Raw genomic sequence first — 26,611 nt, forward strand, 5'->3', positions numbered from 1 at the left:
AGATTTCTTTCATACAATTTCTCATTGAAAACTGTCTCAAGATATTTGGAGAAGATATCACTTGTCTCTTTGGAGAGATGTCAGTGAGTTCTGATAACAGTGATATCACTGATATTACCGATAACAGTGAGAAGGTTGCAGGTACGTGAATAATGTAACTGGCTTTGATGCCAAAGACAGCAAGGCTGCCAGGGGTCAATGGGAGATCCTAGAGCCCAAAGCACATTCTAAGGGCAGTAATTTCCATCTGCTCCAAGACATGGGAAGTTTCCCACTTGTGAGATCAAAGCAAGGATAAGACTGTTCTGATTTCAGGAAGCTACTAGTAAGCTTTAGGAGACATCATGGTTCAGTTCTGTTCAGTTGCTCAGTCGTGTCTGACTCTTTGTGACCCCAAGGACTACAGTGACCCCAAGTCCTTGGGGTCGAGGACTGCAGCGTGCCAGGCCTCCCTGTTCATCACCAACTCCCGGAGCTTACTCAAACTCATGTCCATCGAATCGGTGATGCCATCCAACCATCTCACCCTCTCGTCCCCTTCTCCTCCTGCCTTCAATCTTTCCCAGCATCAGGGTCTTTTCCAATGAGTCAGTTCTTCACATCAGGTGGCAAAAACATTGGCATTTCCAGCCTCAGCATCAGTCCTTCCAATGAATATTCAGGACTGATCTCCTTTAGGATGGACTGGCTGGATCTCCTTGCAGTCCAAAGGACTCTCAAGAGTCTTCTCCAATACCACAGTTCAAAACGAACCTCACAGTATATTATTGCATTTGGAAATTTTTAAAATAAAACTTGAAATGCAACTCATATATAAAAGATGTGCTCTGGCTTAACCTAGGTTGAGGGGCCCAGAGCACTGCCTGGTTTATTCCCCTCTCCTTCCTTTTTCAGGTCAGTGGTCCCTGAGGCACTGCAGGTTTCTAGTGCCTTTGAATTAGGTTGAAAAGAACCAGCATCACTGAGAAAAAAAGGACTAATATCAGAAAAACTTTCCAGACTATCAACTCTTGTACCACTATTTACCAGTTGGGTTAACTTTGGCCAATTGTTCTAGCTCAGTTTCAGTTTCTTCATCTCTAAAGTGTGAATAAAAAATATCTAAATCTTAGGATTGCTGTAAAGATTAAATAAGATAATTGATGTAAAACAAATCTGTAAAGAAGCAATTAATAGGGCTAGTAGAAGTCTCATGAGATTAGAGTTAGTACTACTTGAGCCTAGCAACAGTGGAAAAAGTGTCAGACTTTATTTTTGGGGGCTCCAAAATCACTGCAGATAGTGACTGCAGCCATGAAATTAAAAGATGCTTACTCCTTGGAAGAAAAGTTATGACCAACCTAGATAGCATATTGAAAAGCAGAGACATTACTTTGCCAACAAAGGTCCATCTAGTCAAGGCTATGGTTTTTCCAGTGGTCATGTACGGATGTGAGAGTTGGACTGTGAAGAAAGCTGAGAGCCGAAGAACTGATGCTTTTGTACTATGGTGTTGGAGAAGACTCTTGAGAGTCCCTTGGACTGCAAGGAGATCCAACCAGTCCATTCTGAAGGAGATCAGCCCTGGGATTTCTTTGGAAGGAATGATGCTAAAGCTGAAACTCCAGTACTTTGGCCACCTCATGCAAAGAGTTGACTCATTGGAAAAGACCCTGATGCTGGGAGGGATTGGGGGAAAGAGGAGAAGGGGACGGCAGAGGATGAGATGGCTGGATGGCATCACTGACTCGATGGATGTGAGTCTGAGTGAACTCTGGGAGTTGGTGATGGACAGGGAAGCCTGGTGTGCTGCGATTCACGGGGTTGCAAAGATTCGGACACGACTGAGCGACTGAACTGAACTGAATATCTGAGAACATGTTCAAACTAAGATCTCTCTGCTTTCATTTCATCAGTGATAAAAGAACAATCTCTTGAATCTGAGCCAGTGAGAATGACAATGTTTTACAAAAAGGGACAACTGCAGTATGATGCCATGACCTCATCAAGGATGGGTCCATCCACTGACCTGTCTACAGTATTCTAAGTCCCCGAAGATTACAGTCCCCGAAGATTACAGTCTCCATAATCACACTTTATCCTTCCTTTTTCTTTATCCTATAATAAATATCTCACTCAAGAATACTTTTTACAAAATATTTGCATAATTTTGTTGAGTTTGAATTAAATGCTCAGATTTTATCCAGAAATAAATGAATTTCCTGGCACAAGAATGAACACGAGGCACTTCAACCAAGAAAACCACTTTGGATCATTCAATGAAAAATAAGACCTTTCAAGGTCCCAGCTTATACCATTTCAGTTTTTCTTGATCCCATATATCCGTATGTGAGAAAATATTCCCCCCAAAGTATCTCTTCTTTCATTCCTACCATATTTTTTGTACTGTGTTGTACATTTTTATATTGATGCAATAGAAATAGGTTAGAAAACTATTTCATTTGCTTATGATTCATTTTAACACTTTGGTAGAGGCTCAACTGGCAGTTTGGGTCTCAACTAAGATCACTCATGAACTTTTAAGCACTTGGCAGCTCAACCTGGAGTAAGCTACATGTCTGCTGTTTGAAGTTGGCTCTGGGTTGATCCCCATGTCTTCAACAAGAAAACCGGCCTACTTCATATGGTAGAAGAAGGGTTCCCAACAGCAAGAGAGGCTTTTCAAGAGTCACCGTAGAAAAGGGCTCCACAGAAGACTACAAAGACAGTGAGTTATTCATTATTTACTGAGGAAAGTAAGGGAGTTCCAGAAAAACATCTATAGCCAGCTTCACTGACTATGCTAAAGCCTTTGACTGTATGTATGCATGGTGCTCAGTTGTTTCAGTCGTGTCCAACTCTTTGCAACCCTATGGACTGTAGCCCACCAGCTCCTCTGTTCATGGGATTTTCCAGGCAAGAATACTGGAGTGGGTTGCCATTTCCTCCTCAGGGGAATCTTCCTGATCCAGGGATCAAATCCATGTTTCCTGAGACTCCAGTGTTGGAGGTGGTATCTTTACCTGCTGAGCTGTCAGGGAAGTCCTTTGACCATGTGGATCACAACAAACTGTGAAAAATGATTAAAGAGATGGGAGTACCAGACCACCTTACTTGCCTCCTGGGAAACCTGTAAGCCGGTCAAGAAGCAACAGTTAGAATCGAACATGGAACAGAGGACTGGTTCATAATTTAGAAAGGCTGTATATCATCACTCTGCTTATTTAATTGATATGCAGAGTATATCATGCGAAGTGCTATGCTGGATGAATCAAGTTGGAATCAAGATTTCTGGGAGAATTATCAACAACCTCAGATATACAGATGATACCGCTCTAATGGCAGAAAGTGAAGACAAACTAGAGTCTCTTGAAAAGGGCGAAAGAGGAGAGTGAAAAAGCTGGTTTGAAACTAACCACTAGAAAAACTAAGGGACAGCTAGATCATTTCCTCAGAGGAGAAGAAATTACAGAAGCATAAGAGAAAAAGAGAGCATTTTATGGCTTATGAGTTTTGAAAACTTAGTTTCCTAGGAAACAAAAACAACACATGGCAGAGGGTAAAGATCTAGGTGGAAACCTCATGGGAAAATCCTTAAATCATTAGGTGTATGGAACACATGCCACATTTCATAAATAGAAACCAAGGGGAATTAGGAAGCCCCCAGAGAACAATTAAATAACATGTCTAAGAAAGATGGGGCATCATACATTCATACAGAATTTCTTGTACCTCAACATGGAACAGATCAGTGAAGTTATTCCCATCAACATGAGAATTACCATATGGAAGGAACAAAGAGAACCACTGGATTTGAGTAACACATGTCTCAGCAATAGTGGTACAGGCCAATCACCTGGGACAAGAGAGCAAGTAGGACATTTCAGCAGATGTCCAGCATACACAGATGACACAGTGGATAAATGCCATGCCTCATTCCACAATCACCTAACTCCTTAGCATAAGAAGACTCCAGAACATGATACATTCATGGAGAAAATGGAAAGACCTTGAATTTCTGCCAATCTGGGAACAAAGGATTACACTAGAAATGTACCATTTAAAACTATACAACAGTACATATCTTAATATATTACAGTTTGTAGACTGAGATGGATACCAATATATATAGAATACTTGATCCATGCATTGTTTCCATAGCAAGGGTTCCAGGGTCAAACAGATTTGGGAAATGCTATATTTTCCTACCGGAAATCAAAATGCCCATTAACATATTAATGTCTTAGAGAAGACTCACAGTAAAGAAACTCAGTATTTTCCACATCTGACCTGAGAGGTCGTTTTGGAGGAACCCTATTAATGAACAATCCTAGGAACATACATATATAAACACTGCTCTTAGTTTATCTTCTTAGGCCACAGAAGATCCTCTACAATGCAACCTGCTCCAGTAATCCATTTTTTCTTCACTATCTCTCAGTGTAGATCCTTTTCTTTAGCTAGGTCAGACACTTCACTGTTTCCTGAACAAGACACACACATATCTCTAAGTATAATTATCAACTCCTCTTTGTCTCTAAATATACACAAACTAGATAGCTACTTGGGTTCTACTCACTCAGAAATTTCACAAGAGACATCTGTGACCATTCCAGCTCAAATTAATTGCTCTTTTATAATGCATAAACATTTGACCCCATTAGATATTGGCTCATATGCTGCTATGCACCATCAGGAATTACACTGGTATTTTTATACATAGCTCAACAATCCAAATTCCTGTGGTAAATGATTACCCGTTGTGTTAATTTTATATTACTTTTAATGCCTGGGTAAATGTCTACTAAAAAGGTATAAATGAATTTTTGAATTTTTCTAAGAGTACAGAAATTTTACATTGACTGGTAATGACTGCAAATTTTAAAACCGAAGAGGTAGAAAACAGCACAAATGGAATTTCAGTGAGTAGCAGTAAGACATAAGTTTTAGATATGACCTTAAAGTCTTTACTGTTCACAGGTTCTGGTAGTCACTGTTTTTATTCATCTAGCAAAAATGGGATATCGGTGTGATATATTTGGGAATAATTGCATGCTTGTATAAATTTTCTTTTAAGTAGAAACAATTCCATAACAAAAAGGGGTAAAAACATGGCTGGGCAGTGTATCTGTGCGTTTTTAGGCCAAGAAAGATACACAAAAGTCTCTCAAATCTGAAGAGGAGAAATAACAGGAGATAAAGAAAAGCTGAAAACAGTCTGTCAACTGTAACTCACAGAGGAGATTCTTGCCATGTGGAAATGGCGAATAAAGGTCAGCTTCCCCCTAGGATACTCACCAAGAAAATCAAGTTATTAATTTTAGAAAAGATTCTAGGAACTGATAAACTATAAAAGGACCCACCTGTCTAATGTAGAATGAATAAAAGGCAATTTGATTTTCTGATATTAGTCTTTACTATAGCTAGTAAGATCTGTGTAATCATCAGACAATTTTCACTTAGTGATGTAATTAGGGTTAAATATTTTCAAAAGCAAAGCAAAGATACTAAGGATGAAAATATTGATTGATTCCAGAAAGAGAGCTATTGAAAGGCTTTAAGAGGAAACTAATTCTCTTTATGGTGATTAATAATTATGATATATTGACTAGAATATGAATGTAATATATATATTCAATTTTTATTCCACTGCATTAGCTATATCTCAAATAATTATTTTTATTTTTTAGTATTTTAGTTTTTCAATCATTCAGTCAATACATGTTATAATTTTGTGAATTATTCTTTAATCCATACATTGTTTATGCTTTTCTTTTTTTTCAGGTTCCCATACTGAAGGATTTTCATTACTATTTGTAACAGCTAATTTCTAACTTTAATAGAGTAGTGACTAGATAATATGTGAATGATTGTGATTCTTTGCGACTGCAGGTATATAGTAAATTTTAAACGTTTAAATGTTGCATGCATGCTTTAGAAGAGTGTGTATTCTCTGTTGGGTTCTCTTTTGGGTACAAATATATATATATATATATATATATATATATATTTAAAATCATGCTATATATGTTACTCTGGAGAAGGACATGGCAACCCACTCCTGTACTCTTGCCTGAAAAATCCCATGGGTGGAGGGGCCTGGTAGGCTACAGTCCATGAGATGGCAAAGTCAGACACGACCGAGCGACTTCACTTTCACTTTTGACTTTCATGCATTGGAGCAGGAAATGGCAACCCACTCCAGTGTTCTTGCCTGGAGAATCCCAGGGACAGAGGAGCCTGGTGGGCTGCCATCTATAGCGTCGCACAGAGTCGGACACGACTGAAGCGACTTAGCAGCAGCATGTGTGTTACTCAAATCCTCTCTGTATATTCTCCAAATTAGAGGTTTCTAAGAGAGGTGTTAAACTCTCCCATTATGATATTAAGTTTGTCAATTTTATTTTGTAATTCTGAGTTTTTATAGCTGTTTTTTTTTTTGGAGGGGGGTTACAGTCTACATCTATATTAAGCATACACAAAGTTATAATTTTTATACTCTTCATAAATATTCTTTATTAATGTTAATGCATCTGCTTTATATGCTATTTTGAATAATATTTTTATTTCAGCTCTTCTTTTGGTCCATATATGCCTAGAATATCTCTTTTGCTTTTTCTCTTTTTAAATTTTCTGTTTTAGGGTGGGTGTGCACAGATTTGGTGGTGTGCGTGTTTTTGTGTCAGTGTCTCCTATAAACACCATATAACTGATTTTTTAAAAATATCTAAGCTAGTAATTTTAGTTTTAATTTAACCAGAGTCATGTAATCTATTTACATCTGTTGTCACTACAATGTATTTTGAGTTACACCATTTTATTCCATAGTTTAGTTTCATCAGCAGTTTCTAATGGCTTCATTTGTCCTCCTTCTTCTAACTTTTATTGGATTAGTACACCGTAGATAAGTGTTTACCTTATTGATTTTTATTTATACATATTAAAACTTCTCAGACATTATCTCTCTGAATATGCTGCTGTAACATTCCTCTATTATCTTTTGCTAGCATCCCATTAAAATTCTATTAAACAAGGATTCTTGAACATGATATCTTAAAATTGTTTCAATGTTTTTCTTTATGCTGCATCTTGGGTACAATTCTTAGTTCTCTCTTCCAGTTTGTTAGGTCTTTAACTTTGTCCCATTCCAGAGTTTATGTTTTAAATTTTATGAGTTTTCAAATGCTGATATATTTTCTAGGGCTACCAACTGGATCTTTTTCCTATCCTTATGATTTTATACATATATTTTTAATACAGATCATTCCTTTTCCTTTCTGATTCTGGTACCAAGAAATAGCCTGCTGCTGTATCAATACCTAAAAATGTGGAAGGGGCTTTGCAAACTGGGTAGTGAGCAGAGGCTTGGAGGAGTTTTTGAGATACATGCTAATAAAAGCCTGAGTTACTGTGAGAACAATATTGGTAGAACTATAGATGTTAGAGGTGATTCTAGTAAGGATTCAGAAAGAAAAGAGGAGAGCTTGAGAGGCAGTCTATCTTCTTAGAGAATAAACAAATAATTATGAACAGAATGTTAGTAGAAATATGGAATTCAAGGTCATCCTGGTGAAGCCTCAGATGGAAATGAAGAACATGTTACTGGAAACTAAGAAAAGATAACCATGTGATAAAAGGCAAAGAACTTGGTTGAACTGGTGTTCTAGTTCTGTGAAAAAGAGAACTTGCAAGCAATAAAAATGAGTATTTATTTCAGCGGCAGTGATTCACCCTCCTCTGTCTTCTGGCTCACTGATCTGTTGCCCTGTACCATTCAATCTACTGTTGATTCCTTTGAATGTATTTTTTACTTCAGTTAGTGTGCTCTTCATCTCTATTTGGTTTTTTGGCTCTTTGTTAAAAGCTTTTAACTTCTCACTTAGTGCATCCATTCATACTGTGGAAAACACTTCAGAGGTTTCTAAAAAAAAACTGAAAAGAGAACTACCATATGACTCAGCAATCTCACTCCTGGGTATATATCTGGAAAATACAAAAATTCTACTCGAAAATATACATGCACCCCAATGTTCATAGCAGTATTATTCCACTTTCAAGACACAGAAGCAACCTAAGGGTCCATTGACAGATGAATGGAATGCACATATATACAATGTAATACAACTCAAACACACTGAAGCCATACTCACAGAAAACTAGTCAATCTAATCACACTAGGACCACAGCCTTGTCTAACTCAATGAAACTAAGCCATGCCCGTGGGGGCAGGTCATGGTGGAGAGATCTGACAGAATGTGGTCCGCTGGAGAAGGGAATGGCAAACCACTTCAGTATTCTTGCCTTGAGAACCCCATGAACAGTATGAATAGGCAAAATGATAGGATACTGAAAGAGAAACTCCCCAGGTCAGTAGGTGCCCAATATGCTACTGGAGATCAGTGGAGAAATAACTCCAGAAAGAATGAAGGGATGGAGCCAAATCAAAAACAATACCCAGCTGTGGACGTGACTGGTGATAGAAGCAAGGTCCGATGCTGTAAAGAGCAATACTGCATAGGAACCTGGAATGTCAGGTCCATGAATCAAGGCAAATTGGAAGTGGTCAGACGAGATGGCAAGAGTGAATGTCGACATTCTAGGAATCAGCGAACTGAAATGGACTGGAATGGGTGAATTTAACTCAGATGACCATTATGTCTACTACTGCAGGCAGGAATCCCTCAGAAGAAATGGAGTAGCCATCATGGTCAACAAAAGAGTCCGAAATGCAGTACTTGGATGCAATCTCAAAAACGACAGAATGATCTCTGTTCTTTTCCAAGGCAAACCATTCAATATCACAGTAATCCAAGTCTATGACCCAACCAGTAACGCTGAAGAAGCTGAAGTTGAACGGTTCTATGAAGATCTACAAGAGACCTTTTAGAACTAATACCCAAAAAAGATGTCCTTTTCATTATAGGGGACTGGAATGCAAAAGTAGGAAGTCAAGAAACACCTGGAGTAACAGGCAAATTTGGCCTTGGAATACGGAATGAAGCAGGGCAAAGACTAATAAGAGTTTTGCCAAGAAAATGCACTGGTCATAACAAACACCCGCTTCCAACAACACAAGAGAAGACTCTATACATGGACATCACCAGATGGTCAACACCGAAATCAGATTGATTATATTCTTTGCAGCCAAAGATGAAGAAGCTCTATACAGTTAGCAAAAACAAGACCAGGAGCTGACTGTGGCTCAGACCATGAACTTCTTAGTGCCAAATTCAGACTTAAATTGAAGAAAGGAGGGAAAACCACTAGACCATTCAGGTATGACCTAAATCAAATCCCTTATGATTATACAGTGGAAGTGAGAAATAGATTTAAGGGCCTAGATTGATAGATAGAGTGCCTGATGAACTATGGAATGAGGTTCGTGACATTGTACAGGAGACAGGGATCAAGACCATCCCCATGGAAAAGAAATGCAAAAAAGCAAAATGGCTGTCTGGGAAGGCCTTACAAATAGCTATGAAAAGAAGAGAAGCAAAAAGCAAAGGAGAAAAGGAAAGATATAAACATCTGAATGCAGAGTTCCAAAGAATAGCAAGAAGAGATAAGAAAGCCTTCTCCAGTGATCAATGCAAAGAAATAGAGGAAAACAACAAAATGGGAAAGACTAGAGATCTCTTCAAGAAAATCAGAGATACCAAAGAAACATTTCATGCAAAGATGGGCTCGATAAAGGACAGAAATGGTATGGACCTAACAGAAGCAGAAGATATTAAGAAGAGATGGCAAGAATACACAGAAGAACTGTACAAAAAAGATCTTCACGACCCAGATAATCATGATGGTGTGATCACTGACCTAGAGCCAGACATCCTGGAATGTGAAGTCAAGTGGGCCTTAGAAAACATCACTACGAACAAAGCTAGTGGAGGTGATAGAAATGCAACTGAGCTATTCCAAGTCCTGAAGGATGATGCTGTGAAAGTGCTGCACTCAATATGCCAGCAAATTTGGAAAACTCAGCAGTGGCCACAGGACTGGAAAAGGTCAGTTTTCATTCCAATCCCAAAGAAAGGCAATGCCAAAGAATACTCAAACTACTGCACAACTGCATTCATCTCACATGCTAGTAAAGTAATGCTCAAAATTCTCCAAGCCAGGCTTCAGCAATATGTGAACCGTGAGCTTCCTGATGTTCAAGCTGGTTTTAGAAAAGGCAGAGGAACCAGAGATCAAATTGCCAACATCTGCTGGATCATGGAAAAAGCAAGAAAGTTCCAGAAAAACATCTATTTCTGCTCTATTGACTATGCCAAAGCCTTTGACTGTGTGGATCACAATAAACTGTGGAAAATTCTTCAAAAGATGGGAATACCAGACCACCTGACCTGCCTCTTGAGAAATTTGTATGCAGGTCAGGAAGCAACAGTTAGAACTGGACATGAAACAACAGACTGGTTCCAAATAGGAAAAGGAGTACGTCAAGGCTGTATATTGTCACCCTGCTTATTTAACTTATATGCAGAGTACATCATTAGAAATGCTGGACTGGAAGAAACACAAGCTGGAATCAAGATTGCCGGGAGAAATATCAATAACCTCAGATATGCAGATGACACCACCCTTATGGCAGAAAGTGAAGACGAACTAAAAAGCCTCTTGATGAAAGTAAAAGAGGAGAGTGAAAAAGTTGGCTTAAAGCTCAACATTCAGAAAACGAAGATCATGGCATCCGGTCCCATCACTTCATGGGAAATAGATGGGGAAACAGTGGAAACAGTGTCAGACTTTATTTTTCTGGGCTCCAAAATCACTGCAGATGGTGAGTGCAGCCATGAAATTAAAAGACGCTTACTCCTTGGAAGGAAAGCTATGACCAACCTAGATAGCATATTGAAAAGCAGAGACATTACTTTGCCAAAAAAGGTCCGTCTAGTCAAGGCTATGGTTTTTCCTGTGGTCATGTATGGATGTGAGAGTTGGACTGTGAAGAAGGCTGAGCACCGAAGAATTGATGCTTTTGAACTGTGGGTGTTGGAGAAGACTCTTGAGAGTCCCTTGGACTGCAAAGAGATCCAACCAGTCCATTCTGAAGGAGATCAGCCCTGGGATTTCTTTGGAAGGAATGATGCTAAAGCTGAAACTCTGGTACTTTGGCGACCTCATCCGAAGAGTTGACTCACTGGAAAAGACTCTGATGCTGGGAGGGATTGGGGGCAGGAGGAGAAGGGGATGACAGAGGATGAGATGGCTGGATGGCATCACTGACTCGATGGTCGTGAGTTTGAACTCCGGGAGTTGGTGCTGGACAGGGAGGCCTGGCGTGCTGCGATTCACGGGGTCGCAAAGAGCTGGACACGACTGAGCGACTGATCTGATCTGAATACAACTCAGCCATAAAAAAGAAAAGTTTTTTGCCATTTCCAGCAATATGGATGGACCTGGCGCAGAGGATTATGCTAAGTGAAATAAGTAAGACAAAGAAAAATACTGTATGATATCACTTATATGTGGAATCTAGTGAATAAAAGAAAAAAGAAGCAGACTTACAGATATAGAGAACAAATAGTGGTTACAAACTGGGAGAGGGAAGAGGGGAAGGGCATGATAAGAATAGGGAATTAAGAGGTACAAGCTATTAAGTATAAAATCAGCTACAAGGATATTGTACAACAAGGAAATAACAGCAAATATTTTATGATAACTATAAACTATAACTATAAAGGTTATATTTGGAATATAACCTTTACAAATTATGAATTACTATATCAGACACTGACAACATATAGCAACTATAAAAATTGATTTTTATAATAAAATAAAATGGAATACCCAAAAAAGTGGGTTTTTAGCTGTAGAGGTTGCTCAGCAAACTGTTAAAGGACCAGTGTGGTTCCTCCTGACTGCTTCTAATAAAATGCAAGAAGAGGGAGCTGAACTGAAGAAGGAATTGTTGAGCAAAAAGGAAGCAGCACTTCAATACTTAGAAAATTTTCAGTCTCTACATTTTACACACACACACACATACAAAAGTAAGCTTTTTCTAAAGAAAAAATAGAGGGCATGGCTATACAACCTTTGAAAATAAGACTAGTAGGGATTAGAATCACAAAATTATCCACCACCTCAGCAAAAACCAGGAATAGATATAGGATTTTATTAGCAGAAACACTGCCAATTAGGGATACTGAAACAGGACGAAATGAAAGAAGGCTGTTAAACTGCTTAGATTCTGTAAGAGGGAAGCTATTTGCAGCTATTTGGCTGCAAATGTACACTATTCTTTAAGAAACAAAAAGAAAGACTCCAAAGGCCATTCAGAGATCATCAGATTCCTTCTTAAGCTTCAAAGCCTGGGCCGTCACCTTGGTTTCAACAGGCCAGATGGCCTCCAACTGAAGCCTTGGGGATGAGACCTCCACCTGGCAAAGCCACAGGACTGACACCCCAGTGGGTCCAGAAGGCGGGGTGTGGAGCCAAAGAGGATTATTCCCAAGAAAATTTATAAACAATAAATGCTGGAGAGGGTATGGAGAAAAGGGAACCCTCTTACACTGTTGGCGGGAATGCAAATTGATACAGCCACTATGGAGAACAGTATGCTACTACTGCTGCTAAGTCGCTTCAGTCGTGTCCGACTCTGTGCGACCCCATAGATGGCAGCCCACCAGGCTCCCCCGTCCCTGGGATTCTCCAGGCAAGAACACTGGAGTGGGTTGCCATTTCCTTCTCCAATGCGTGAAAGTGAACTTGCTCAGTTGTGTCCGACTCTTCATGACCCCATGGACTCCAGCCTACCAGGCTCCTCTGTCCATGGGCTTTTCCAGGCAAGAGTACTGGAGTGGGGTGCCATTGCCTTCTCTGGGAGAGCAGTATAGAGGTTCCTTAAAAATTAAAAATAGAACTATCATATGACCCAGAAATCCCACTCCTGGGCATATACCTGGAGAAAACCATAATTCCAAAAGATATGTGCCCCTCAATGTTCATTGCAACACTATTTACAATAGCCAGGACATGGAAGCAACCTAAACACCCATCAACAGAGGTATGGCTAAAGCATGGATATGTATGTATGTATGTATGCATGCATGCATGTTAAGTTGCTTTAGTTGTCTTTGACTCTTTGCAACCCTATGGACTATAGCCCACCAGGCTCCTCTGTCCATGGGATTCTCCAGGCAAGAATACTGGAGGGGATTTCTAACATCTCCTGGAAGGCAGGTTCCTCACCACTAGCGCCATCTGGGAAACCTGTGTGTGTGTGTGTGTGTGTGTGTGTGTGTGTGTGTGTGTGTGTGTATCAGTTCAGTTCAGTACAGTTGCTCAGTCGTGTCTGACTCTTTGCGACCCCATGGACTAAAGCACACCAGGCTTCTCTGTCCATCACTAACTCCCAGAGCTTGCTCAAACTCCTGTCCATCAAGTCAAAGATGTCATCCAACCATCTCATCCTCTGTTGTCCCCTTCTCCTCCCACCTTCAGGCTTTCCCAGGATCAGGGTCTTTTCAAGTGAGTCAGTTCTTTGTATCATGTGGCCAGAGTATTGGAGTTTCAGCTTCCACATCAGTCCTTCCAAAGAATATTCAGGACTAAATTCCTTCAGGATTGATTGGTTGGATCTCCTTGCAGTCCAAGGGACTCTCAAGAGTTTTATCCAACACCATAGTTCAAAAGTATCACTTCTTTGGCACTCAGCTCTTTATAGTCCAACTCTCACATCCATACATGACTACTGGAAAAACCATAGCTTTGACTAAACAGACCTTTGTTGGCAAATTAATGTCTCTGCTTTTTAATATGCTGTCATAACTTTTCTTCCAAGGTACAAGTGACTTTTAATTTCATGGCTGCAGTCACCATCTGCAGTGATTTTGGAGCCCCCCCAAAATAAAGTCTGTCACTGTTCCCACTGTTTCCCCATCTATTTGCCATGAAGTGATAGGACCAGATGCCATGACCTTACCTTTCTGAATACTGAGCTTTAAGCCAACTTTTTCACTCTCCTCTTTCACTTTCATAAAGAGGCTCTTTAGTTCTTCTTCACCTTCTGCCATAAGGGTGCTGTCATCTGTGTATCTGAGGTTATTGATATTTCTCCTGGCAATCTTGATTCCAGCTTGTGCTTCATCCAGCCTGGTATTTTGCATGATGTACTGTGCATGTAAGTTTAATAAGCAGGGTGACAATATATAGCCTTAACATACTGCTCTCCCGATTTGGAACCAGTCTGTTGTTCCATGTCCAGTTCTGACTGTTGCTTCCTGACCTGCACACAGATTTCTCAAGAGGCAGGTCAGGTGGTCTGGTATTCCCATCTCTTTCAGAATTTTCCAGTTTGATGTGGTCCACACAGTCTGCATAGTAAATAAAGCAGAAGTACATGTTTTTCTGAAAGTTTCTTGCTTTTTTGATGATCCAGTGGATGTTGGCAATTTGATCTCTGGTTCCTCTGCTTTTCTAAATCCAGCTTGAACATCTGGAAGTTCATGGCTCATGTACAGTTGAAGCCTGGCTTGGAGAATTCTGAGTATTACTTTGCTAATGTGTGAAATGAGTGCAATTTTGCGGTACTTTGAACATTCTTTGACATTGCCTTTCTTTGGGACTGGAATGAAAACTGACCTATCCTAGTCCTGTGGCCACTGCTGAGTTTTCCAAACTTGCTGGCATATTGAGTGCAACACTTTCACAGTATCCTCTTTTAGGATTTGAAATAGCTCAACTGGAATTCTATCACCTCCACTAACTTTGTTCACAGTGATGCTTCCTAAGGCCCACTTGACTTTGCATACCAGGATGTCTGGCTCTAGGTGAGTGATCACACCATCATGATTACATGGGTCATGAAGATCTTTTTAGTATAGTTCTTCTGTGTATTCTTGCCACCTCTTCTTAATATCTTCTTCTTCTGTTAGGTCTATATCATTTCTGTTCTTTATTGAGCCCATCTTTGCATGAAATTTTCCCTTGGTACCTCTAATTTTCTTGAAGAGATCTCTAGACTTTCCCATTCTCTTGTTTTCCTCTATTTCTCTGCACTGATCACTGAGGAAGGCTTTCTTATCTCTCCTTGCTGTTCTTTGGAACTCTGTATTCAAATGGGTATATCTTTCCTTTTCTCCTTTGCCTTTTGCTTCTCTTCTTTCCACAGCTATTTGTAAGGCCTCCTCAGACAACCATTTTCCTTTTTGCATTTCTTTTCCTTGGGGATGGTCTTGTTCCCTGCCTCCTGTCATGAACCTCTGTGCATAGTTCTTCAGGCACTCTGTCTAACATATCTAATCCCTTGAATCTATTGGTCACTTCCACTGTATAATGTATAATATATATGTGTGTGTGTGTATATATATATATATATATATATATATATATAGGCAATGAAATATTACTCAAACATAACAAGAAACAAAATTGAGTCATCTGTAGAGATGTGGATAAATCTAGAGACTGTCATATAGAGTGAAGTGAGTCCAAAAACCAAATACTGTATATTAACACACCTATGTGGAATCTAGAAAAAAGAGTACAGCTTAACCTATTTGCACCAGGGCTTCTCTGGTGGCTCAGCTGGTAAAGAATCCTCCTGCAATGCGGGAGTCCTGGGGTCAATCCCTGGGTTGGGAAGATCCCCTGGAAAAGGGAATGGCCACCCACTAAACATTCTTGCCTGGAAAATCCCATGGACTGTATAGTCATGGGGTCACAAAGATTCAGACATGACTAAGTTGACTTTCACTTTCACCTATTTGCAAAGAAAGAAACAGAAACACAAATATACAGAACATACATATGAACACAAAGGGGTGAAGAGAAGGGCTGGGTGAATTGGTAGATTGGGATTGAAATATATACATTACTATGCATAAAACAGATAACTAATGAGAACCTACTGTATAGCTAGGGAACTCTGCACAGTGCTCTGTGATGACCTAAATGGGACGGAAATCCAAGAGTGGATGTCTGTATACATATAACTGATTTACTTTGCTGTACAGTAGAGACTAACAACACTGTTCAGCAACTACACTCCAATACTTTTTTTTTTTTAATCTAAAGGAATTTGCCTTGCTAGGTTTTGGATTTGCTTGGGACCTGTCACCCTATCCTTCTTTCCTATTTCTTTCTTTTGGAGTGGGAGTGTCTATGCCTGAACCACCACTGTACTTCAGAAGCACATGATTGTCTGATATCGCAGGTTCACAGCTGGAGAAGAACTTTTGTTTCAGGATGAAATGTACCTTGAATCTCATCCATATCTGATTTAGATGGTATTTAGATTAGACTTTGGACTTTAGAGTTGATGCTAGAATGAATTAAGGCTTTGGGGGCTATGTGGACAGAACAAATGGATTTTGCACATGATAAAGACATGAATTTTGGGCAGCTAGAGGCATATTGCTTTGAAGTGAATTGTGTCACCTCCTCAAATTTGTATGTTGAAACCCTAATCGCCCATGTGACTGTATTGGTAATAGAGTTTTCAAGGTGATTAGGGTTAAAAGAAGTCAGAAGGGTAGTAATCTGATACATTGGAACTGATGTCCCTATAAAAGTGGAAGAGCCATCAGCTCTCTCTGACCTGTGACGACAGAGTGAGAAGGCAGCCCTCCACAAGCCAGGAAGAGAGCTCTTGCCATTAGCAGACCCTGCCAGCACCTTGATCTTGGACTTAACAGCCTTCAAAACTGTAGGAAAACAAATGGTTTTTTAGCCATCTAGTCTATGGCATTACATTATGGCAACCTGAGTAGACTAAGATAGGATTTTAAAAAGACTTAAAGTCATTTTAAGACTGCTCAACACTTTTCAGTTTTATCTGGAATGAATTCATCTCCTGACTGGTTTTTTTTTTTTTTTTTTTTTTTTTTTTTTTTACTGTCTTCACGTCTTATATTTTATTTCAGTTTGATGGCTCACCTTGAAAACAAATTTTAAAAGCTGCTCCTCTGCCCTTGCCATTCTCATTTAATCTTTTTCAGCTGTCCCGATCTAACCCCCTAAAACTACTAAAGAAGATTTTTATATCAGTAGCACAGAGCTTCATCAGCATGAATATTGGGAATATCAGAGTCAGCCCCAGTACTTCAAGGCTAATTCAGTTCCTGCCTTATACATGGTTCCCTAGGCAGTTTTTCGGTGTTATGGGCCTATTTTATTTATAACAGTTTAGGATTTTCTGGTCGATCATTAGTAGATCAGAGCTATATACTAGGTAGTTCCTGGATTACATACTCACTAGCTTGGAAGAACTGGAGGGCTGACACCCTCCCAGTGTCAGCCAATTTTTTAGGGACAATAAACAACTCTCCCTTGCATGTGCTTTTCAAATGTAAACCAAACAATCCGGAGTCCATATCCCCAACCACCTTCTTTACTGGGCTCTTACACTCCAGGGTAATATTCCCTTGTCTCAATCACTCCAAAGGCTAAGTACCAGACAACAAATCCCTATGCTCCCAGAGACTGCGGAAATTACTCACACTAGCCAATCCTAACCCTGCTTGCTCCTGCTGCTGCTGCTAAGTTGCTTCAGTCGTGTCTGACTCTGTGCAACCCCACAGACGGCAGCCCACCAGGCTCCCCCATCCCTGGGATTCTCCAGGCAAGAACACTGGAGTGGGTTGCCATTTCCTTCTCCAATGCATGAAAGTGAAAAGTGAAAGTGAAGTTGCTCAGTCGTGTCCCACCCTCAGCAACCCCGTGGACTGCAGCCTACCAGGCTCTTCTGTCCATGGGATTTTCCAGGCAAGAGTACTGGAGTGGGGTGCCATAACCCTGCTCACACTGCCTCAATTGTACCTGCCCATGGAAACCACAGTAAAGGCCCCTGCCTATGATTTCTCCCACACCTTCTGCCTACTGATCAGTTTTGGAGCTTCTCCATGTGCCCTCCGCCCAAACCTGCAGGGTAGGCTATGCCTCCTGTTTCTAAGAATCTGTGACGGTTCTTGCTGCATAAACACTCATTTCCAAGTCTGTGTGTCTTACAACACATGATTAAAATAAATTCCAAGTACTATCAAAACTATGAAAGTGAAAGTGTTAGTCACTCAGTTGTGTCCGACTCTCTGAGACCCCATGGACTGTAGCCCACCAGGCTCCGCTGTTCGTGGAGTTCTCCAGGCAAGAATACTGGAGTGGGGTGCCATTCCCTTCTCCAGGGGATCTTCCCAACCCAGGTCTCCTGCACTACAGGCAGATTCTTTACCATGTGAGCCACCAGGGAAGCCTATTATCAAAACGATGATATACTTCTTAAAAGATAGAAAAAGTAACTTGTGGTAGTAGAAAACATGCATCTCAGTACTTGGCTAACTTTAGTACATTTAACAAAACAATCGTAAAGTCTTTTGGAGTTGGCAATGTGTTGCTTTCATAATACTGTGAATATTATCAAGAGTTCAAATCAATATTGGGTTATTACTGTGAAATATAATTGCGGTAATAATGTGCTTAGTCGGTCAGTCACGTCCGACTCTTTGCAAACCATGGACTGTTGCCTGCCAGGCTCCTCTGTCCATGAGGACTCTCCAGGCAAGAATACTGAAGTGGGTTGCCATGTTCTCCTCAAGGGGATCTTCCCAACCCAGGGATAGAACCCATGTCTCATTACAGGTGGATTCTTTTTACCTTCAAGCCACTAGGGAAGTCCTACATTAATAACACATTAATAATCAGTCAGTCAGTTCAGTCGTTCAGTCGTGTCCAACTCTTTGCGACCCCATAGACTGCAGCATGTCAGGCTTCCCTGTCCATCACCAACTCTCACAGCTTGTTCAAATTCATATCCATCCAGTCAGTGATACCATCCAACCATCTCATCCTCTGTCATCCCCTTCTCCTCTGCCTTCAATCTTTCCCAGCATCCGGATCTTTTCCAAGGAGTCAGCTCTTCACATCAGGTGGCCAAAGTATTGGAGTTTCAGCTTCAGCATCAGTCCTTCCAATGGATATTCAGGACTGATTGACTTGTTGGATCTCCTTGAAGTCCAAGGGACTCTCAAGAGTCTTCTCCAACACCACAATTCAAAAGCATCAATTCTTTGGCACTCAGTGTTCTTAATACTCCAACTCTCACATCCATACATGACTACTGAAAAAACCATAGCTTTGACTAGACGGACCTTTGTTGGCAAAGTAACGTCTCTGCTTTTTAATAATGCCATCGAGGTTGGTCATATATTTTCTTCCAAGGGGCAAGGGTCTTTTAATTTCATGACTGCAGTCTCCATCTGTGGTGATTTTGGAGCACCCCAAAATAAAGTCTGTCACTGTTTCCCCATCTATTTGCCATGAAGTGATGGGACCGGATGCCATGATCTTAGTTTTCTGCATCTTGAGCTGTAAGCCAAATTTTCACTCTCCTCGTTCACTTTCATCAAGAGACTCTTTAGTTCTTCTTCACTTTCTGCCATAAGGGTGGTGTCATCTGCATATCTGAAGTTATTGATGTTTCTCCCTGCAATCTTGATTCCAGCTTGTGCTTCATCCAGCCTGGCATTTCTCATGACATACTCTGCATATAAGTTAAATGAACAGGGTGACAATACACAGCCTTAACATAGTCCTTTTCCAATTTGGAACCAGTCAGTTGTTCCATGTCTAGTTCTAACTATTGCTTCTTGACCTGCATGCAGATGTCTCAAGAGGCAAGTCAGGTGGTCTGCTATTCCCATCTCTTTAAGAATTTTCCACAGTTTTTTGTGGTCCACATCGTCAAAGGCTTTGGCATAGGCAATAAAGCAGAAGTAGATGTTTTTCTGGAACGCTCTTGCTTTTTTGATGATCCAACAGATGTGGGCAATTTGATGTCTGGTTCCTCTGCCTTTTCTAAATCCAGTTTGAACATCTGGAAATTCATGGTTCACATACTGTAGAAACCTGGCTTGGAGAATTTTGAGTATTACTTTGCAACTGTGTGGCATGAGTGTAATTGTGCAACAGTTTGAACATTCTTTGGCATTGCCTTTCTTTGGGATTGGAATGAAAACTGATCTTTTCCAGTCCTGTGGCCACTGATGAGTTTTCCAAATTTGCTGGCATATTGAGTGCAGCACTTTCACAGCGTCATCTTTTAGGATTTGAAATAGCTCAACTGGAATTCTATCACTTCCACTAACTTTGTTCATAGTGATGCTTCCTAAGGCCCACTTACTTTGCATTCCAGGATGTCTGGCTCTAGATGGGTGATCACACCATCGTGTTTATCTGGGTCATGAAGATCTTTTTGTATCATTCTTCTATGTATTTTGTGTATCAATGCAGAGAAATAGAGGAAAACGACAGACTGGGAAAGAATAGAGATCTCTTCAAGAAAATTAAGAGATACCAAGGGAGCATTTCCTGCAAAGATGGGCATATTAAAGGACAGAAATGGTATGGACCTAACAGAAGCAGAAGATATTAAGAAGAGGTGGCAAGAATACACAGAAGAACATTAATAATACACAGTTTAAATATGAGACCTATAGGAGGAAATAGCACAATGTACTTGTCTAATTTAGAAAGATGTTGCTCTCCCATTACCTCCTGAATCAAATAAAATTTCCTCATTTTACATGTAATTTTAAACATCCAATATGTATTGGGTAAAGTTATAAATGCTGGATGTTTAGAGGTAACCCAATACCTCAGGGTCTCAATCTTTCCAAATGTGTTTCAACTAGTACTCATTGTGCAGGCTCTTTGTTCCACATGCTCAGTCTCCCAATATCAAGTTCCGTCATTCCAGCTCCAGCACTGGTGTTCCCGCTGTCGCTGCTCTTATGTGGTTCCCTTCTTGTCCTCTTCTCCTGTCCAGATTCAGCATATCGAGTGTCAGCTTCCCAGTGAAGACTGTCTTGATTTGTTCAGTCAGACTGGCATTTCCTCTTCTGAATTTCTACAGCCTTGTAATCATTTTCACATAATTTTTGTGAAATGTAGTCTTAAGGCATGTGTGTGTGTTTTTTTTTTTTTTTTTTTTTGGCTTTTGGACTCTGTGGGAGAGGGAGGGGGGGATGATTTGGGAGAATGGCATTAAAACATGGATAGGCTGAACAACACGCTGCTGAATAACCAACAAATCACAGAAGAAATCAAAAAAGAAATCAAAATTTGCATAGAAACGAATGAAAATGAAAACACAACAACCCAAAACCTGTGGGACACGGTAAAAGCAGTCCTAAGGGGAAAGTTCATAGCAATACAGGCACACCTCAAGAAACAAGAAAAGAGTCAAATAAATAACCTAACTCTACACCTAAAGCAACTAGAAAAGGAAGAAGTGAAGAACCCCAGGGTTAGTAGAAGGAAAGAAATCTTAAAAATTAGAGCAGAAATAAATGCAAAAGAAACAAAAGAGACCATAGCAAAAATCAACAAAACCAAAAGCTGGTTCTTTGAAAGGATAAATAAAATTGACAAACCATTAGCCAGACTCATCAAGAAGCGAAGGGAGAAAAATCAAATCACTAAAATTAGAAATGAAAATGGAGAGACCACAACAGACAACACAGAAATACAAAGGATCATAAGAGACTACTATCAACAATTATATGCCAATAAAATGGACAACGTGGAACAAATGGACAAATTCTTAGAAAAGTACAACTTTCCAAAACTCGACCAGGAAGAAATAGAAAATCTTAACAGACCCATTATAAGTACGGAAATTGAAACTGTAATCAAAAATCTTCCAGCAAACAAAAGCCCAGGTCCAGACGGCTTCACAGCTGAATTCTACCAAAAATTTAGAGAAGAGCTAACACCTATCCTGCTCAAACTCTTCCAGAAAATTGCAGAGGAAGGTAAACTTCCAAACTCATTCTATGAGGCCACCATCACCCTAATACCAAAACCTGACAAAGATGCCACAAAAAAAGAAAACTACAGGCCAATATCCCTGATGAACATAGATGCAAAAATCCTTAACAAAATTCTAGCAATCAGAATCCAACAACATATTAAAAAGATCATACACCATGACCAAGTGGGCTTTATCCCAGGGATGCAAGGATTCTTCAATATCCACAAATCAATCAATGTAATACACCACATTAACAAATTGAAAAACAAAAACCATATGATTATCTCAATAGATGCAGAGAAAGCCTTTGACAAAATTCAACATCCATTTATGATAAAAACTCTCCAGAAAGCAGGAATAGAAGGAACATACCTCAACATAATAAAAGCTATATATGACAAACCCACAGCAAACATTATCCTCAATGGTGAAAAATTGAAAGCATTTCCTCTAAAGACAGGAACAAGACAAGGGTGCCCACTTTCACCATTACTATTCAACATAGTTTTGGAAGTTTTGGCCACAGCAATCAGAGCAGAAAAAGAAATAAAAGGAATCCAAATTGGAAAAGAAGAAGTAAAACTCTTACTGTTTGCAGATGACATGATCCTCTACATAGAAAACCCTAAAGACTCCACCAGAAAATTACTAGAACTAATCAATGACTATAGTAAAGTTGCAGGATATAAAATCAACACACAGAAATCCCTTGCATTCCTATACACTAATAATGAGAAAACAGAGAGAGAAATTAAGGAAACAATTCCATTCACCATTGCAATGGAAAGAACAAAATACTTAGGAATATATCTACCTAAAGACACTAAAGACCTATACATAGAAAACTATAAAACACTGATGAAAGACATCAAAGAGGACACTAATAGATGGAGAAATATACCATGTGCATGGATTGGAAGAATAAATATAGTGAAAATGAGTATACTACCCAAAGCAATTTATAGATTCAATGCAATCCCTATCAAGCTACCAACTGTATTCTTCACAGAGCTAGAACAAATAATTTCACAATTTGTATGGAAATACAAAAAACCTCGAATAGCCAAAGCGATCTTGAGAAAGAAGAATGGAACTGGAGGAATCAACCTACCTGACTTCAGGCCCTACTACAAAGCCACAGTTATCAAGACAGTATGGTACTGGCACAAAGACAGAAATATAGATCAATGGAACAAAATAGAAAGCCCAGAGATAAATCCACGCATATATGGACACCTTATCTTTGACAAAGGAGGCAAGAATATACAATGGATTAAAGACAATCTCTTTAACAAGTGGTGCTGGGAAATCTGGTCAACCACTTGTAAAAGAAGGAAACTAGAACACTTTCTAACACCATACACAAAAATAAACTCAAAATGGATTAAAGATCTCAACGTAAGACCAGAAACTACAAAACTCCTAGAGGATAACATAGGCAAAACACTCTCTGACATACATCACAGCAGGATCCTCTATGACCCACCTCCCAGAATATTGGAAATAAAAGCAAAAATAAACAAATGGAACCTAATTAACCTTAAAAGCTTCTGCACATCAAAGGAAACTATAAGCAAGGTGAAAAGACAGCCTTCAGAATGGGAGAAAATAATAGCAAATGAAGCAACTGACAAACAACTAATCTCAAAAATATACAAGCAACTCCTACAGCTCAACTCCAGAAAAATAAATGACCCAATCAAAAAATGGGCCAAAGAACTAAATAGACATTTCTCCAAAGAAGACATACAGATGGCTAACAAACACAGGAAGAGATGCTCAACATCACTCATTATCAGAGAAATGCAAATCAAAACCACTATGAGGTACCATTTCACACCAGTCAGAATGGCTGTGATCCAAAAGTCTACAAATAATAAATGCTGGAGAGGGTGTGGAGAAAAGGGAACCCTCTTACACTGTTGGTGGGAATGCAAACTAGTACAGCCACTATGGAGAACAGTGTGGAGATTCCTTAAAAAACTGGAAACAGAACTGCCTTATGATCCAGCAATCCCACTGCTGGGCATACACACTGAGCAAACCAGAAGGGAAAGAGACACGTGTACCCCAATGTTCATCGCAGCACTGTTTATAATAGCCAGGACATGGAAGCAACCTAGATGTCCATCAGCAGATGAATGGATAAGAAAGCAGTGGTACATATACACAATGGAGTATTACTCAGCCATTAAAAAGAATACATTTGAATCAGTTCTAATGAGGTGGGTGAAACTGGAGCCTATTATACAGAGTGAAGTAAGCCAGAAAGAAAAACACCAATACAGTATTCTAACGCATATATATGGAATTTAGAAAGATTGCAACAATAACTCTGTGTACGAGACAGCAAAAGAGACACTGATGTATAGAACAGGCTTATGGACTCTGTGGGAGAGGGAGAGGGTGGGAAGATTTGGGAGACTGGCATTGAAACATGTAAAATATCATGTATGAAATGAGTTGCCAGTCCAGGTTCGATGCATGATACTGGATGCTTGGGGCTACTGCACTGGGACAACCCAGAGGGATGGTATGGGGAGGGAGGAGGGAGGAGGGTTCAGGATGGGGAACACATGTATACCTGTGGCGGATTCATTTTGATATTTGGCAAAACTAATACAATTATGTAAAGTTTAAAAATAAAATAAAATAAAAAAGTAAAAAAAAAAATGTATAAGAAACGAATTGCCAGTACAGGTTCGATGCAGGATACAGGAAGCTTGGCGCTGGTGCACTGGGATGACCCAGAGGTATGGGGAAAGAGGTGGGAGAGGGGTTCAAGAGGGGGAACATGTGTACACCCATGGTGGATGCATGTTGATGTATTGCAAAACCAATACAATATTGTAAAGTAAAAAAATAATAATAATAATAAAAAACTTTTTTAATGTCTGAAATTGAAATATTTCTTTATATATATAATGAGTTGTTTTTTCCCCCCAATGATTCTCTGCCTCCAGGCAAATCTATTTAAGTGAATGTGTACACATATAATCCATGGGTTCTAGAAACTGAGAAAATAGGAAACCTTGACCTCTCAATGGCTCTCAGGTGGTGTTCCACAGCACCTCCAGGAGCACCAGGAACAGGGCTGAAGCAGTGAGAAACCAAGATACACCAGTGATGCCCTGCTCTGGTCACTCCTATAACTTCAACAAGCAGCTCAACTTATTCTCTTTTTTTTTTAATATAATTTTTGCTTTATTATTTTATTCATGCATATGAAGAAAAGGTTTTGTGAACCTAAAAATATTTATGTAAATGCTTAGTATGTTTTAGCTTTGTCTTTCTCATTAGATTCCAGGCTTCTGCACCCAAAGGGCCGGGCACAGTAATTGCTAGATAATTGGGTCAGTTTGTTCCTGATTGGCTCCTCTGCAAATGTACAGATGACAACCACAGTGATCATGTCTCTTAATCTTTTCAAACAACTCTATTCTAGTCTCCTAAACGCTAGTTCCTTTCTGTGTTCTCTCATTTTCTTAAATAATGGTGTCTTGGGCCTCCCAGAATGAACATGAATTATAGCTCCATTATGTCTTTATAGATAGCAAGTTTTAGCTGTCTTTCCAAAGCACACAAATGGATTTTAAGGAGATCTGTAAATGGTTATAATTTAAGATCAGAGGGTATTATCCTTGAGATAAGATTAGAATTTGGCAGGGAAAAAACAAAAAACACAACTTTTATTTAGAAACTTGGCAACTTGAACATAGAAGCTTACTGCAGCAGAATTTCAAGTCAGATACTTGGTTGGGATGCAAGAAGTAAAGGTTGGAAAACAAGAAGTAGGTTACATTTGAAAGGACTAAGTAGTGAGTGAATTTACTTCTTAAACTGTTATCTTCTTCCCCATATTTACTCTGTTGTACTGAAATGTTTGTTTTGTTGTTTCAGGCAGAGAGAGAGAGAATGCACAAGCACTTCATCATAAGAAACTAGCTTACATGTTCATGATGGCTGACAAGTTCGAAATCTGGAGGGCAAGCTGACAGGCTAGAAATTCACGTAAGATTTAACGTCACAGTCTTGAGTTGAAATTCTGAAGGCTGGTGAGGCAAGTGAGCAACTCAGGCAGGGTTTCTACATTGGAGTCTTGAGGCTGAATTCCTTCTTTGGAATCTAGGCTGGCGCTGACCGAACTACTGCACACCACAGGCTAGTCGAGTTGACATAGAAAATTGACCATCACTGTGTCTTGTTACTGATCAGCCTCTGGTTTCTAAAATCTTTTCCTCAGTCAGCTCTACTCAGTTCCACCTCACTTCACAAAGTAAAATAAAGCTTAATTTTAGTCTTTTAAGGGTCTTCCATTTGCTACAGACCAGCCATCCCTGAACTAGTCTGGATTTCCGAGAGCTTCTGGATGACACAGCCACACAGGCCAAATCCCCAAGCAGCCTTGTGTGACAGAGGCATTCCTGGCTGGTAGGTTTGGCAGAAGAGAGAGCGGAGAGAGAAATGGATTATGTGAGGTAGGTTGACCCCAGAATTTCAATACAGACTTATCAGCTAATCAGTACTATTACAGACAGTATATCATTTGTATCATTATTGCTAAAATTTTCAAGAAGTCTGAGGCAGTCCACCTTTGAGGTACACACTTCAAGAATGTGGCTAAGGGCGGCTCTGAACTGCTCTTTCATCCTGTGTTCAGAATCTCAGTGGTCATCTCCATGGATTTGTTTAGAGAAGAACTGAGGTATTCAACACCATAATTCAAGCTCCCAAAATGACATCTGTCCAAATGAACACAAGTGGCTGCATAAAATGAGCACTAAAAAATGAGGTTAACCGTAGTCATGCTTCATGAGCTCTCGTATGCTGTTTCAGTCTGCTTAAAAAGCAGACATATGACCCAGGATGGTATGGGGAGGGAGG

General features: G+C 39.8%; 1 long non-coding RNA gene across 1 annotated transcript; it reads left to right on the forward strand.

Moving 5' to 3' along the window:
• Window positions 1–26,611, forward strand: LOC138988207 (uncharacterized). Its single transcript, XR_011464448.1, has 3 exons — window positions 1–141; window positions 1,896–5,871; window positions 25,628–26,611. It is a non-coding gene; the product is annotated as an uncharacterized lncRNA (long non-coding RNA).

This window comes from Bos mutus, chromosome 6 (genome assembly GCF_027580195.1).
Source record: "Bos mutus isolate GX-2022 chromosome 6, NWIPB_WYAK_1.1, whole genome shotgun sequence".
In the NCBI taxonomy this organism is placed as follows: domain Eukaryota; kingdom Metazoa; phylum Chordata; class Mammalia; order Artiodactyla; family Bovidae; genus Bos; species Bos mutus.